At 31.1% G+C, this 14,247-nt stretch overlaps 1 protein-coding gene across 1 annotated transcript in view; it reads right to left on the bottom strand.

The window, feature by feature from the left end:
* Positions 1 to 14,247, bottom strand: part of LOC132741026 (uncharacterized) — a 106,153-nt gene that overhangs the window by 79,720 nt on the left and 12,186 nt on the right. Inside the window, exon 2 of the mRNA XM_060729105.1 lies at positions 2,035 to 2,099. The gene's annotated coding sequence lies outside the window, so the exon portion shown is untranslated. The remainder of the gene's footprint in view (positions 1 to 2,034; positions 2,100 to 14,247) is intronic.

Raw genomic sequence — 14,247 nt, 5'->3', positions numbered from 1 at the left:
GGTTCACGACAAACCTAACAACAAGTAGTTCTTAAAACAGCTTAAAACTAGCTATTTTACAAGAAAGAAATATTTTTATTTTGTTACAAGTATCCAACAAATTACAACGCATTCAAAGTTTAAAAGTAGCTTTGGGTTATAGAATTGTCAATAAATGCACAATCACAAATTACGCGGATGAATATGATTTTAATCAATGAAAATGCTATTTTTAGCGATGTCGATCAGAGCGTATTACACAAATAAATCCGACTGTCGAGTAGTGAAATATATATATATGTTTTGGCGCTAAATTATTTACTTCAATGTTAAACAACAGGTTTATGGTGAACAAAATACCTCGAAATTAATAAGGATTACAAACCCGAAATGCAATGTTTGAAATTCTACATTTAGTATTACTTGATTTTATTCAGGCTTACTTCGTATAACTAGTAGTCATGAAAAAAAATCAACTCAAACACTTTTACCACAAACTTATACACAGTCTCGATATATTTGTTACATATTGAAAGGATATATCAATGAGAGGGGAAACTAATTTCAAGGCAATGATAAAAGTTCTAAAATAGAATTTCTTGAAAGGCTCCCCTACCTTTTGATTCGTAACGTAGAGTAATGGAGCAAATTAATTATTTTATTTCAATAAGTTGTAAAAAAGATCAAACAATGGCATCTACAAACTATTAAAGAAAGATTTGATATATATCAATTTTCATCAATTAAACCTGCTTTCAAAGGAGTGTCTTTCGATATCAGAAATAACATACTAATAAATGTTATCTAATTTTTTTTAAAGAAAATAATTCTAATTCCTAATGTCTTATATTGATTCATTTTATGTCTAGTAGACATATTCAATTAATTGACTGTTGCTTGACATAATGTGTAACACTGGTGAATAAATTGATACATTAAAAATAAATGTTTCACATAATCATTTCCATGAATATCAATTACACTTCCTTCAACTCATTCCATTAATCGTTTCTTTCAGGATTTTTTTTTTGTAATTTTCCTTATTAAAAGATAATAAATCCTGCGAAAATTGGTATCAATTCAATGAAGTTTAAGTGAAAAATCAATTACAGATTGTGCTAACAAGAACCAAAAATAGATGGTTACAGATTTAAAATAAAAGAGAGTGTTTTACTTTATTTAGCCATACCTTAAAATGCTTTAAAATGTAATTTCAGGGGGGAAAAAGAACCTGTGAAAAAATTTACTTAGTTTTTGGTTGAAACAATTCTATTGAGCCAAAAAAGAGGAGAAAACAACAACAGGTTCTGTTAAATAAGCAAATGTTCTCTTTCCAAAGAAATCACAACCTATAAGACTTTAAATTTAGGTACGTCAAAGAAATTGTTTTGCAAACAGTCTTACGTGTATAATGATTTCAATGAGATTCTCTGCTAGATGTGACGTTGAAATGTGCAATTTTGTGCTGTACAATTCTCTTTTCATGGATAATTGCAAGTTTACTAAAAAAAATTAATGATGCCTGGTTCATTTATTCTCTTGTCTGTACTTTTGTTTTGGGATTACATGGAAGGATATTGCATTGCTGTAAGGAAGAAAGTATGTGTGTACTAGTACTGTCTGTAGAAAAGGAGTTTGAAATCTTTTTATAAACGAAGTTAAAATCAACCTAATCCTATTTATGCATATCCAATAATTTGCAGTTATCTTTGATTTCAACGTGAATTAAAAAATGAACTGTCTGCGGTCAAACCTGCTATAAACTAGCTATCACAGTGTTATATCTCAAAATAACCAACTTACTGAAACATAGTTCATAATTGCCTTTTTGACATACTTATTTCATAAAGTATCAAATTAGACAGGGATGTCTTGACTTGCCAAATACAGGAAAGTCGAGCAATAAATGTTCAAGCATAATAAGTATAAAATCATGCTTTAGAGACTTCTAAGTCATAGTAACGTCACTAGACAGTGACGTCATAAGTATGTAATATTATCTATTTCAAGACTAATTAACTCTGAAATATATCTCAACTAGTGCATTCAACTTACCGCTATCCTTTCTATACGTCTACATTTATATATTGGTCATGAGTTGCCAAGTTGTATCAAATCATCTGAAAATAGAAAAATAATGCCAACATGATGATAGCAATTCAATTGACCATACCTATTCAATATGTATTACGAATATCAAAATTGTAATGTTCATAAAGTAATTCTCACACATAACATTTACACCATTTTAAAATCATGTTTGTTGAGAATAATCAAAACTACAATTAGCATTGTAAACTACGAACATCATTGTACATCTCTTTAAATGATAAGAACAATTTGTCACAAATTGTTTTTATCACAGTCGCCAGCATAACAAACAATATAAATCTACTATCACTATTCTTAGAGACATAAACATAAAATGTGTTTCATTCCACAAAGCAATGAATAAGACAACAACATTATCTTAAAAGCGGTTTGGTCCACATGGGGTACATTTTCCAAAAGTATTTCAAATATTGATACAAACAACATATATGTATCTTTTGGATATTCTTATAAAATATCATTTTGAATTCTAAGTGATTTAGTACATGTATAAACATTTATATGATGAATAATAATAGTTTGTTCTGGAACATTTTATTTTTTTGTGTTATAAATATAATGTTATATCGAATCATGTATCTCACACGTGCCAACAACATCCATAAATAGTTCGTTTGTGGCGTGTTGTTATTTCCGATACTAAATGCAATTTACATGTTTACTCATGGTTTAGCAGACCTTTTATTACAGACTTATTTATTTTAACCATTCAAAGAATATTATAAATGATGGCCACAAATAGTATCATTGTAGTATAAAATCTTTTTGCTAATTCATCTTTTATCATACTGATGTTTCAACAATGTACTAAGGAACGAAGAAAAACAAATATTATGAAACTTTACACCAGAACAAGAATAGCCCGTATCTCACCAAGAACATAGCAGCCAAAGCAAGAATTGGAAACATTAATTATTAAAATACTTAGAAATGATTGATGTATATCTATTGAATCTTGTAGTCAGAATAGCAGTAACCTTGAGTACAGGAGTACCTAAAGGATTTCTCCTCACGAGATGGTGATTGCAGGTACGTTTATACTAAAGTTTTAGTTACTATGCATCATGCAAATCGTAAAACCTTTTTCCTCATTACACTGAAAACTACGAAGCATGTGTAGGAATCTTACTTGCAAAATATAACATTTCCACATAATGTTCTGATCTCTTGACTTTTGTGTTTTTTTATTATTTTAAGTGATAACATTAGCCCAAAGAATGCTGGTAAAGATAATTTCTCATTGTTTGGATGATTTTGATGAAAAACTTTATTTCATTAAAAAAACGTTTACACGTGACAATTTTTATTGAAATGATATTGATACTGATATCAAATAAATTGCAAGGTCTTTACTCAGATTTCAGCAATAAAATGTATTTAAATTTGCAATTTAAAAAAAACAATGCCAATTAAAGTCAGCTTTTGTAAAAAAATGTATTAAACTATGGCAGAGTATTGTAGACACGTTTCTCCGAGTTTGTCAAAAACGTCAAGGTTATTAGACAATACCATTCAATCTTATCAAAAATAAAAATAAAAATTCTAAGACCAATTGGTGCCATTAACAATTTGTTTCACAGGGAGCTAAAATAAAATGTGCTTTTTGCAAATACATGTAAGAATAAATCCTCGAAAATGCTGAACAAAGAAATCTTAATGATTGATTGAAAAGATCACCGACGAAAGAAAAGTCGTCATAAAAATACCCGTGAGAGAATAAAATCAGGTTTCTTGTCTAATTTCAAACAAGACAATTTTGGCTATGTATTATCTTGACATTCGTTATATGATGAAAATACGACATTCTCTAAGGAACGCACAACCAAATAAAGGGAATTTGAAGATATGAAGTACAGTTAACACTGCAAGGATACAAATTATCAAATTGAGAAAATAAGAATCCCTTATGAAAGTCAAAAAGGGCAAAATTGAATATGTTGCAGGTACGCTTTAATTTAGCTTGTTAATGGACGGAACTGTCAAGTGCAAACTACCGTCCACGTCCCAAAGCACTGGTTTAAGCAGAATTCAACTTTTAAACATGAACATCCTTAGAATATCTAGTACCAATGTTTTAGGTTAACAAACTTACCGGGTTTACTGTAGAAAGTACAGAAAGTATACCAGATGTAATCACATGATGTATTTAAATTGTTGAAGCATTAGCCTTAGTGTAAATGAGTATATGGACATATTGCTTACATAGTCATAACAACATTTCAATGATGTACTTAATATATACTGTAAGTAGATAAGATATTAAAATAAAAGAAAATCATAAAAATAGCATTATTATTCAATAAATTCTGAGTAAGCTTACATGTCCATGATAGTGAATACCTTTGATAATTTGTGAGAAAAGTATATAAGCAAAACTGGTCAGTAGAAAAGGGGACATAGCTTTCCAAAAACAAGATTATCTGCTCTGTATATGCCGTCAATATTTTTATAGTTCCTTCAAATGTTGACCAACCCTGAACATGATAATAGCTTCACGCTTTTTCTACGAAAATAGGAGCTAAAACGCTTTTGCAGATAAGATGTATTCGAAATTGAACCCTGTTGAAAATAAATATTGTCTTTGGGCTATTTGATCATACGTAATTTTAGCCACAAGGTAATGATATCCTGGAAAGCGCAAACGTTACTAACCACAATTATCTGATACCGGATTTTCACATGATGTACTTTAATGATATATACAAAAAGTGAAAAGCCGTAGATGCATGACCGTCTGCTCATCTCTCCTTTTTTTGGATGGGTTTAACGTCGCACCAACATAGTATATGTCCTATGGCGATTTTCATGCTTTACTGGTATCCGTACATTATCTCAGGCACGAACGAGCACCCGAGTAGAACCTGTTATGTTCCGCAAGCTACCAGGATAGCTTTTTAACAAGTCTCTGTCGGGATTCGAACCTAAAGCGATAAGTGGTATGACGACCTTAACCACTGGGTCACGGACGCACCTAGCACAACATTGAGCAAGATAAAATATAATTCAAACTGAAATATTAAAAGCATGATAACCAATAGTATGTATGAACATTTCAGTGTCCATGGCATAACACACAGATATATGTCAATAACTTCAAGCATGAAACATCCCTCCATATATTGTGCGAGATTTACTTGAGTGTACAAACGAGATGATTTATAAGACTGACGACTAAAGAAGTCGAAACAATCAGCAGGTTTTACAATTGTAGTGGGTAAGAACAGCAAATTTCTGCAGCCGATGTCTCGATGATTGATTGGAAATATTACACAGTGACAAGGGTTTGCCTGGTATATGGAATAGGAAATATTTTTATTACCAATACTTACATTATATTAATTCCAAGATCGGAAACGGTCGTTAACAAACGCACAGAGCCAAGTTATACTGTTATGTTAAGTGAAACCTGTTTCGAAAATGATACAATCGACAAAACAGCATTGTTTATTTTTTGTCTTTTAATTCTCTGTTTGTTCCAGTTGTAGAAAAATCGAAATTAATTCGATATTCTATAAAGATACAACAAAATAAAAATCGAGTACATGAAATGCATCTGTTAAGACCCAAGGTCTTTAAAATGTTTTTCTTTAACACTGTTTGTTCGTTTGGTTTTACGGCGCACCAACACAGTTTAGATCATATGGCGCCGAAACAGGAAAGATGACTTTGGCTAACCCCGGGAATGGCTTTTTCCATTTTAAGTAAAAATCGAAATTAAGTCTTTTATTTAATAAACAAACAACAAAATTTATATGGAATACATGAAATACATCTGTTAAAAACTCTAATCAATCTTTCTAGCCGATCAAGGTCTATATAGGACATAATGTTTTTCTTATTCTAATAGCAGACGAGAGAGTGTGAAAATAATGGGAAGTTTAAATTTGTCGTCTGGGGCACAGGACGCTGCATACAATTATCATTGATCTTAACTGGATAGATGAAACAGATATGTATTAGTGTTTGTGAGGAATGAATTTAATATAAACTATATGTGGTTTATATGTGGTCGATTTTAATTGATAAGTGTAATTGTTGTTTTTTTTATATTATAACTTTTAAAGACTGCTGCAAAGTTAAGAATTTTATTTTCTCTGGCAAAAACACACATCTAATTAGCAGTAAACATGATTTTAATGCACAATATGCCTAAGAATTCCATATTTTTAATTCTACACGTGTTTAATAGTGTTTTTAAATGGACTTATACCATGTAAGACGTTTAACAATTAGGTGCGGTTATTTGTCGTAATGGTACATAGTAGTATTTTGACTTCCATACAAAAAATTAATTCACTTTAATTTTCTAATTACCAACAAAGGAAACGATAGCTCATGTATATAGCAAATGAGTATTTTGTTTGAAACTATAAAAAGATACCAAAACTAAAAAGTTTCTGAGAAATGAAAATGATATCATTTCTGAAGCCTAAAGGACCTTAACAAATTAAATAAAAAAAAAACGGAATTATTAAAGTGGCATTATGCTAATATTTTCATGGTCAAGTTGAGCTAAATTAACTTTATATTTGAAAAAAAAAATTGACTGTCAAAATGGTAAATGACCAACAGTTGATATTGGAAAATGTTTAGGAAAAAAATATAAATCTGTCTAAAAATTAAAAAGACTGCCCCACTCTTTCTATAAAGTAAGCGTTATAGGTAAATTCTTATGGATATTTACAGAAATTTTGTTTGAATCTGTGAGTTATTCTTTGTTTACGCGAACTTAATTATTAAATTAAAAGAAATTATGGCAAAAGGAAAACATATTTTGACTTTCGCCCGTTCACTCACTATACACCCTTGGATGGGCATAATGTCACTTTAATCTTTGTGAACGAATTCAGTCAATATGTAAATTGTAATTCTGAAAATAATGCACTAACGCTCGAACTTTTGCTGTCCGAATTAATTCATCATAAAAAATTAAAGAGGAACGCCGCACCTTAACTTCCTTGGTAATATTATAATCCTAGACTAATTAATTTCCTGTTATGAACATTTTATGGAGAATAGTACCAGATACTTCGCACTTTATCAATTTTCTTAACTTTTTATACACGTGTGTCAACTTCTAGCAAATTAATAATGATAAATTTAAATGCAATATTAAAACTGTCGTTCACTGCCTTCATAAATATTTGGAATCAAAACTCACTTTTTCTTGATCTTTTTTAATAAAAGAAGACAGTTTAATTTATATATGCTTCTATGTGTTTCATGTAAATGTAGAACTTTTTCATGTAATAAAAATTCTAACTAGAATAAAAGTAGATTGTTAGAAATAGTAGATTTACGCTAATATTTAGCCATTTATTCGATCCTTGGCAACTTGGGCGATGCGTCATATTTCTAAACCTGATCCATTATTTGACAAAATAGGCACACGAAAGATTTGCTCATGACAACAGGGAATATATGTCTATGTATAAAGAATACCCATGGGGAATTCATATTGAGAACACACACATTTTTCATGAACAAAACTGATTTACGCCTAATTAAAGACACATAAATTGGCTTGAAATGATCCCAAAGAGATCTATTTCCAAACTAGATTTTAAATACCCCCAGCATTAAGATCTGCAAACCAAGGCATGACAAGTCTTCTCAAATACAACATAATGCTTAACAAAATAGGCTTTGAAAGATGGTCAAGATATATAATGGTCAAAGGTTTTATCCGTCATTAAGGAACAGACGTTTATTTCCCAGATAAATGTAGCAACTTAGACAATGTGTCTCCGTTTTATATTTATTTCTCGTACATCTTGATAAAATGTTTGTCAGAAAATATTATTTACAGAACCATGCTTACAACAATGTTTTACAACACTTTATTTTAATACTTCATTCGATAGATTTTTATACGTAGACTTTTCTCTTATTACTGTATATTCCTATCAACATTGTTTGTCCTGGAAATTAAACACAGAATGCATATGTGTAAAATTTAGAATATTCGATTATAATTAAATATGTGTCTTGAATACTAAAATTGACGATAAAACAACTCAAAAAGGGTTGATCCCTACGAAGGAATAAAAACAACAAAGTTATATAAAAATTTAAGACTCGGTTTGATTGAGTCTATTCATGAGAGATAATGTAGAAATGCAATATCACTCAGTTATTCATTTTAATGAACCTATCAAAAACCTTAGCCTTCTTTTTGCAAACTATAAAACGTAGTGTGCTTTATAAAACAATTGATGCCTGAATTAACAGATAAACCATTTTGTATATTTATGCAACCATTGTTATCCAAGTTAAACAGTTTTGAAAAGTCTTATTGACATGACCTTCATCTGGCTGTGGCAGCACAGACATAATATATTTTACGAGTGTGTCAAGAGAATATACTTGGCACGTTTCGTTGACAATGGTGTTTCAATAACTGATAATACTCGTACATAGCTGAAATAGTACTCTGTTATGGAGAGAAATATACTTTAACAATTATATCGTTATATTCGTCCAAACTGCAAGCTAAACAGGATAATGCACATTGTATGTTTTTGTGACAAGATAAAAAGAACAAAAATAATCCAACGATAACATGACAGAAAAAAAGGAAACATTGAAGATCGCCGGACAAAGGCATTTCGAAAAAGCTGCATATGTGATTATACGGAGGTTATCATTTATTTGCCGTGGACAAGTCGGTCTTGAAGTAGTTTGACATGTTTTAATGGATACATTGACAAATTGCTCATGGTGCGAAAAAATGTTAATTGTTGCTTTTAGTTTTTACAGCCTTAGTTAGACAAAACCAACTTTCCTGTCTCGGCGCAGGGTCTTAATTGTATTGGTGAGCAGTAAAACCAAACAAACAAAAACGGAGCGATCCCTCAATTGCAAAAAATAGAGAAAGAAAATGATCCCGTAAGGAAGCCCATCACGGCAAAACTAAAAATGTTGCAGGAAACAACAAAACATATAGTTAAACAAGGTAGACTCGGTATCATGACCGAAAATGTAACTTTTGAAATTGCAACACGTCCTGTCCCTAGCACCGGCTTAATCTATACTCAGTCTATAACGCTAGCAGTAATGGAATCAATAAACAAAGCCAATAGCTAATCTTTACGTATAAAAACACATAGAATTGAAATAGATGATGACAGATAATACACAATGTTATCTTAAACGAGATTTCTCTAACTTTCACCAAACCATATTATTACAATAGATGAAGCCTGAAAGACAATAAACTGTGGCCGTGTACTAAGAATCACTAGCTTAAATTTATCACAGTGTATTGTTAAATACATTTTCTTCTGTTTATGCTGACTAGCAAGACTAACATGTCAGTCTTAAAAATCGACACCAGCTGAGCAATACTTTCTTCACGATTGTAATCGAGCACAAAGACATAAAACTGTGGAAACCAATCAGTCTGTCAAGTCAAGACCCATATAATACTTTTCTTATTCTAATCTTGGACGGGAGTGAATGAAAATGATGAGAAGTTAAATGTGTCGTCTGCAACGAAGAACGATACGTAGAAATCACAATAAAGTATACAGGTTTACGTTGGGGACGCTGCTTCGCTGTATAAGAACAATTTCTGGTTAGTGTTCAAATGTTGGATCTTTGGACAAAAATTTAGCAAAAAAAAATAGATAAAAACGTAACCTTAAAGAGCGCACATATTCGGCAAAATTGAAAATGTTATAGGCTCGGTTTGACTGATCATGTTCAAGGACGACTCTGGTATGTGCAAGTTACTGTCTACACCCCATAGCTAAGGCATCAGCAGATTTATATATTTAAACATGAAATGGTGTAAAGTTGAACTTTGAAACATCCGCAGTTGTGCTCGTATGATTATAAAGGACTTTTCAATGTGACACATTTGTTAAGTTCCATAAAAAGCACCGCATGGTCCCCAAATAAGAAAGAGTGTCTTAAAGGAGAATTAGGAAACTATATAAGATGATAGTACATTCAATGATGTGTTTTAAAAGTGATTACAACTCCATAATCAAATTGTAAATATTCATTTTGTGAATCTCTAAGGTTGTCTTCGTACATTCTTTGTTATTCAATATTTTGTAATGTTATATACACTGCACCGTTATATGCCTTGTAAGAACATTTAATTTTGAATTATATGCCACACTACTTTTGCATCGTTTTCAATTTTCACTTTTTTAAATTTTCAAAATTTTCGCTTTTCAATGATTTAAAAAGCGAAGGGCGGTGATCGTTAAAATTGATTATAATCTACATTTAAAGCACTGTCTCTGTTGGATACAGACGCATGATTTTTGGCTCATGTTACAGTTTGGTGTAAGTGAATCCTTAGTATTGTGATAAGTGCTTTGTACGCAGTATCTCATATGTGTAAGTGATGCCGCTACTTGTAAAACATATAGATATTTGATACAGTTTTGGTATCTTAGGAAATGAATCTACATTTTTATCCTTGACGTGGTAATTATTCACTTGGAAATTAATCACGCACTTTGATCAAACAGGTGTCAAAAAATCAAATTGTGTATACTTAATGCATGGAGCTTTAGTTAAATCACTAAATAAATTATCAATATATGTATCTAAAGGAATCATTAATATATGTTTTTGAAAAAGTTAAGTACACGTGTATCTAAGTAAAGATATAACGAATACAATGAATTGATATTTAAGTATGCTACACAAACATACTGCTTAATCAAACATTTTAAATTTGAATCAATTAACTGCGTTTTTCGTTTAGATTAATACTTTTAAAGTTAATTTAATTTCCAGAAAGAACAAAAGGTGGTTCTAATTACGCCAATGTATCAAATTAAACTTTAAAACAAACGTATAAAGGTCGGAATCCTGCAGCTTGGACCAATTTGTCACAAATCATTATTGAAGAGATGCTGTGTTTTTGTTGTTGTTGTTTTTTTATCATTTCATTTATATGCTAGACTAATACATCTTGTGTTACAAAGGTTTTCTGGGAATTTTGTTGATTAATAATTACGTATATTTTCCTTCGGAAGTTTTTATGAGCTTCAGTGTCAGTGTATATCAAAACATATGTTTTGTTAAACAAAAGAATTGCAATCTTTTTCATCCGCGGATTATTTGTGCATACCATTGCATAAGCTTACTCTATTTTACATTTATACCAACATATATCCAAAATATAGTTGGTTAAATGAAGGTTTACAGTTTGTTGTACACGGAAATGTCATAAAAAGTAACATAAAATAGAATTACAAAGGCCTCTACGCAAAGAACTGTAATATTGCATTCTACTATAATCTGGTACAATGTTTCCAACAATAAGATGGGTATGGTACTAATGGGAATATTCATATATACTTCAAACCCGCTTCTAATAAAAAAAAAACTATTCATTCCATCAAGAAATAGATCAAATCATTTTTCTCGTCATCACACCAATATGTCCTCCTAGAGTAAAATGATTTTGAAAAGTCTTATTGATATGTGTTACGCTGGATGTGACACAGACATAACAAAGTTGAAGATGGCATCAAGGGAATACCATGATAGTATTTGGCACGACGTGTTGCCCAATTGTATAATAATAACTGGCAGTAAATAGCCAAACGCAAATAAATGGCAACGTTTATACATTTTTGCACCGAGTGTGTTATATACGAGGGTTGTTCAAAAAAGCAATAAGACTCAGAATCTTACGTCTTCATATTTCATTAGATTTCGAAAAGTTTCATATTGTATGGCGATCGTTAAATGTTGTCTACAATTCAATATTAGCTTTATAATATTGTTGTCCCTGTGATGTTGAGTACAGGTATCATAGAGAAAAACAAAATCCCTGAAGAAAGCACAGCACGGCAAAATTGAAAATGTTGCAGACTCGGTTTGATTGAGCCTGTTCATGGACGGTACTGGTAATTGCAATCACAAGCACCCGGCTACATAATACAGAGAGTAAAAAGCTTACTCTTTTTAAGCATGAAAAGGTTTTTAATATCATAACATTTATACATAATAGAGGTCCTTTGCTATAATATCATGGAATGTCATATGACTTCAAATCAATTCTTACTTGTTTCGACGCTTTACCTTCTACGATGATGGTATTTTACAAGACAAGTAAGTCTGGACCGATGCAAGTTATAGATGTGTTATAATTCTTATGCAATTGATAATAGAGTAAAAGACCAATCGATCAACCCGAAAATAAGTGTTCGTGTGTGAATTACGTCACTACAATCATTTGTTGTATACCATATCTAGACAGATGGTGGCTTTAAGATTGATTTAACAGATCATGGTATAAGGAAGGAAGCGTTCCGTGAGTGAGACGATAAATATAATAAGACGTTGACCTAACATATAGATATATAGATACTACATATATTTGTACGGTGAACCAAATCTTAGTCTTATACAAAAACAAAACTGCTACTTTGTATTTGCACATGAAATTTTTGTATCAGCACGTGAAGGTATTGGACAAGCGCATGAAATTATTTGAAAAGCGCATGAAAGTATTGGACAATACATGAAAGCATTGCACAAAACATAGAAGTATTCGACCTGCAAATGGAACTATTGGACCAGCAAGTGGAGGCATTGGACCAACGCATGGAAGTATTTGAAAAGCGCATGGAAGTATTGGACTAAACATGAAAGTACTGCACAAGACATAAAGTTATTGCACAAGACATAGTAGTATTGGACCAGCAAATTAAAATACTGGATCAGGTAACTCTAGAATAACCCAACACGTTCACCTCTTCGTCAAAGGTACCTTTTAATTTCAGACTTACAGCTTAAACAAAGAACTAGATATGATTTGTAACTCGTGCTGTAATGTTCATGATATTTTATAACCGAGCGTGGATGATGCAAACTATATGAGCTAAAAAATAAAAATGATATATGCATGACAAATACTTAACATTATTTGGGTGTCGTAATACGAATATATTTAAACCATCCCATATTTATTTCAAGTGCAATGTTAACAAACTTTTAAGTAAACATTTCTGATAACTTGTGCATTAACATCCTTGTTTAATTTATAACTCAATCATTAGTTGTGATTTCAAATCTTAAACCACAATATCAATCTGTAAAAATGAACATACCGTGTCTTTCTATCATAATATTAGATAAAAAAGATAAAAAAACAAAGTGTAATTACCGATTAGTCACAAAATGAAAATTATAATAATTATCAACTGAAAATCAAAGCATTTTACTAAAAAAAATTAATTCAAAACCAAACTTAAAATCAAGGTTTAAAGAATAACATTTATGACTAGTTAAAACAAAATCTAGTTAAAACAAATTATGCAAGCTAGATCAATTCAAAAGAACTATTTATTACGGTTTTATTACCGGCCAATCCTTCTGAATGTGTATTTGCATTATGGGAAGTCAAGTGATGTGCACTGCTCTTAACATGCGTGCATAGCTTTAATAAAACATCTTCGAAACAGCAGTGTCTATGTTCAGGTAAAATTTGATTTATTTACTTTGGTTTTAAGGCAAATCCACAGAGCTTGGTCATGTACTGCCGAACGCAAGAGACCACCAAGTAAAGCACAAAGTAAATGTAAATAATACAATTAATGCATTTGTATGTACGCACGGCCTGCGGATGATGTCTATCTCGACTGATGGATATTAAGTGATATCGTTAACACACCTTATAATTTGCGGCTAATATCCAGATATATCTTTGTTTTCGTTTTAATTAAATTTCGGTGCATCTTAATCTAATAATCAAATATTCAACTTTTGATCAGTTTCAAGCATTTTAATGTAGAGTTGTAGAAAAGTGAAAGATAGCATCGGTACATTCAACATAAATGTGTTGTTGAATTTTCGGGAAGTTAATAATCATGACAAAAACATTACAAAAAAGAACCTAGGCTCTTATTTATCTAACACGCTTCACACTATTTCCCCAATCAAACACACATGGCAGTCAGACGCATAATTGCAAGGCTATAAAAGAAATTATTGTACGTCCTATGACCTGAGATTAGATACCATCAAACCAAATAACGTCAGGACAATTACTTTTCCGCCAAATGTAGTTCAACATATTTTTTTATCAATTATCGTTCTATCAGCATTTTCGAATGGATATATATATTATTTCATTCTTGCATTGTAATATAATAATGCACGATTTCTCGTTCAAATGTTTTG

Source organism: Ruditapes philippinarum, unplaced genomic scaffold, assembly GCF_026571515.1.
Source record: "Ruditapes philippinarum isolate M1 unplaced genomic scaffold, ASM2657151v2 ctg204_1_1_1_1, whole genome shotgun sequence".
NCBI classification, from domain to species: domain Eukaryota; kingdom Metazoa; phylum Mollusca; class Bivalvia; order Venerida; family Veneridae; genus Ruditapes; species Ruditapes philippinarum.
This window is presented reverse-complemented; position numbering and strand designations above follow the sequence as displayed.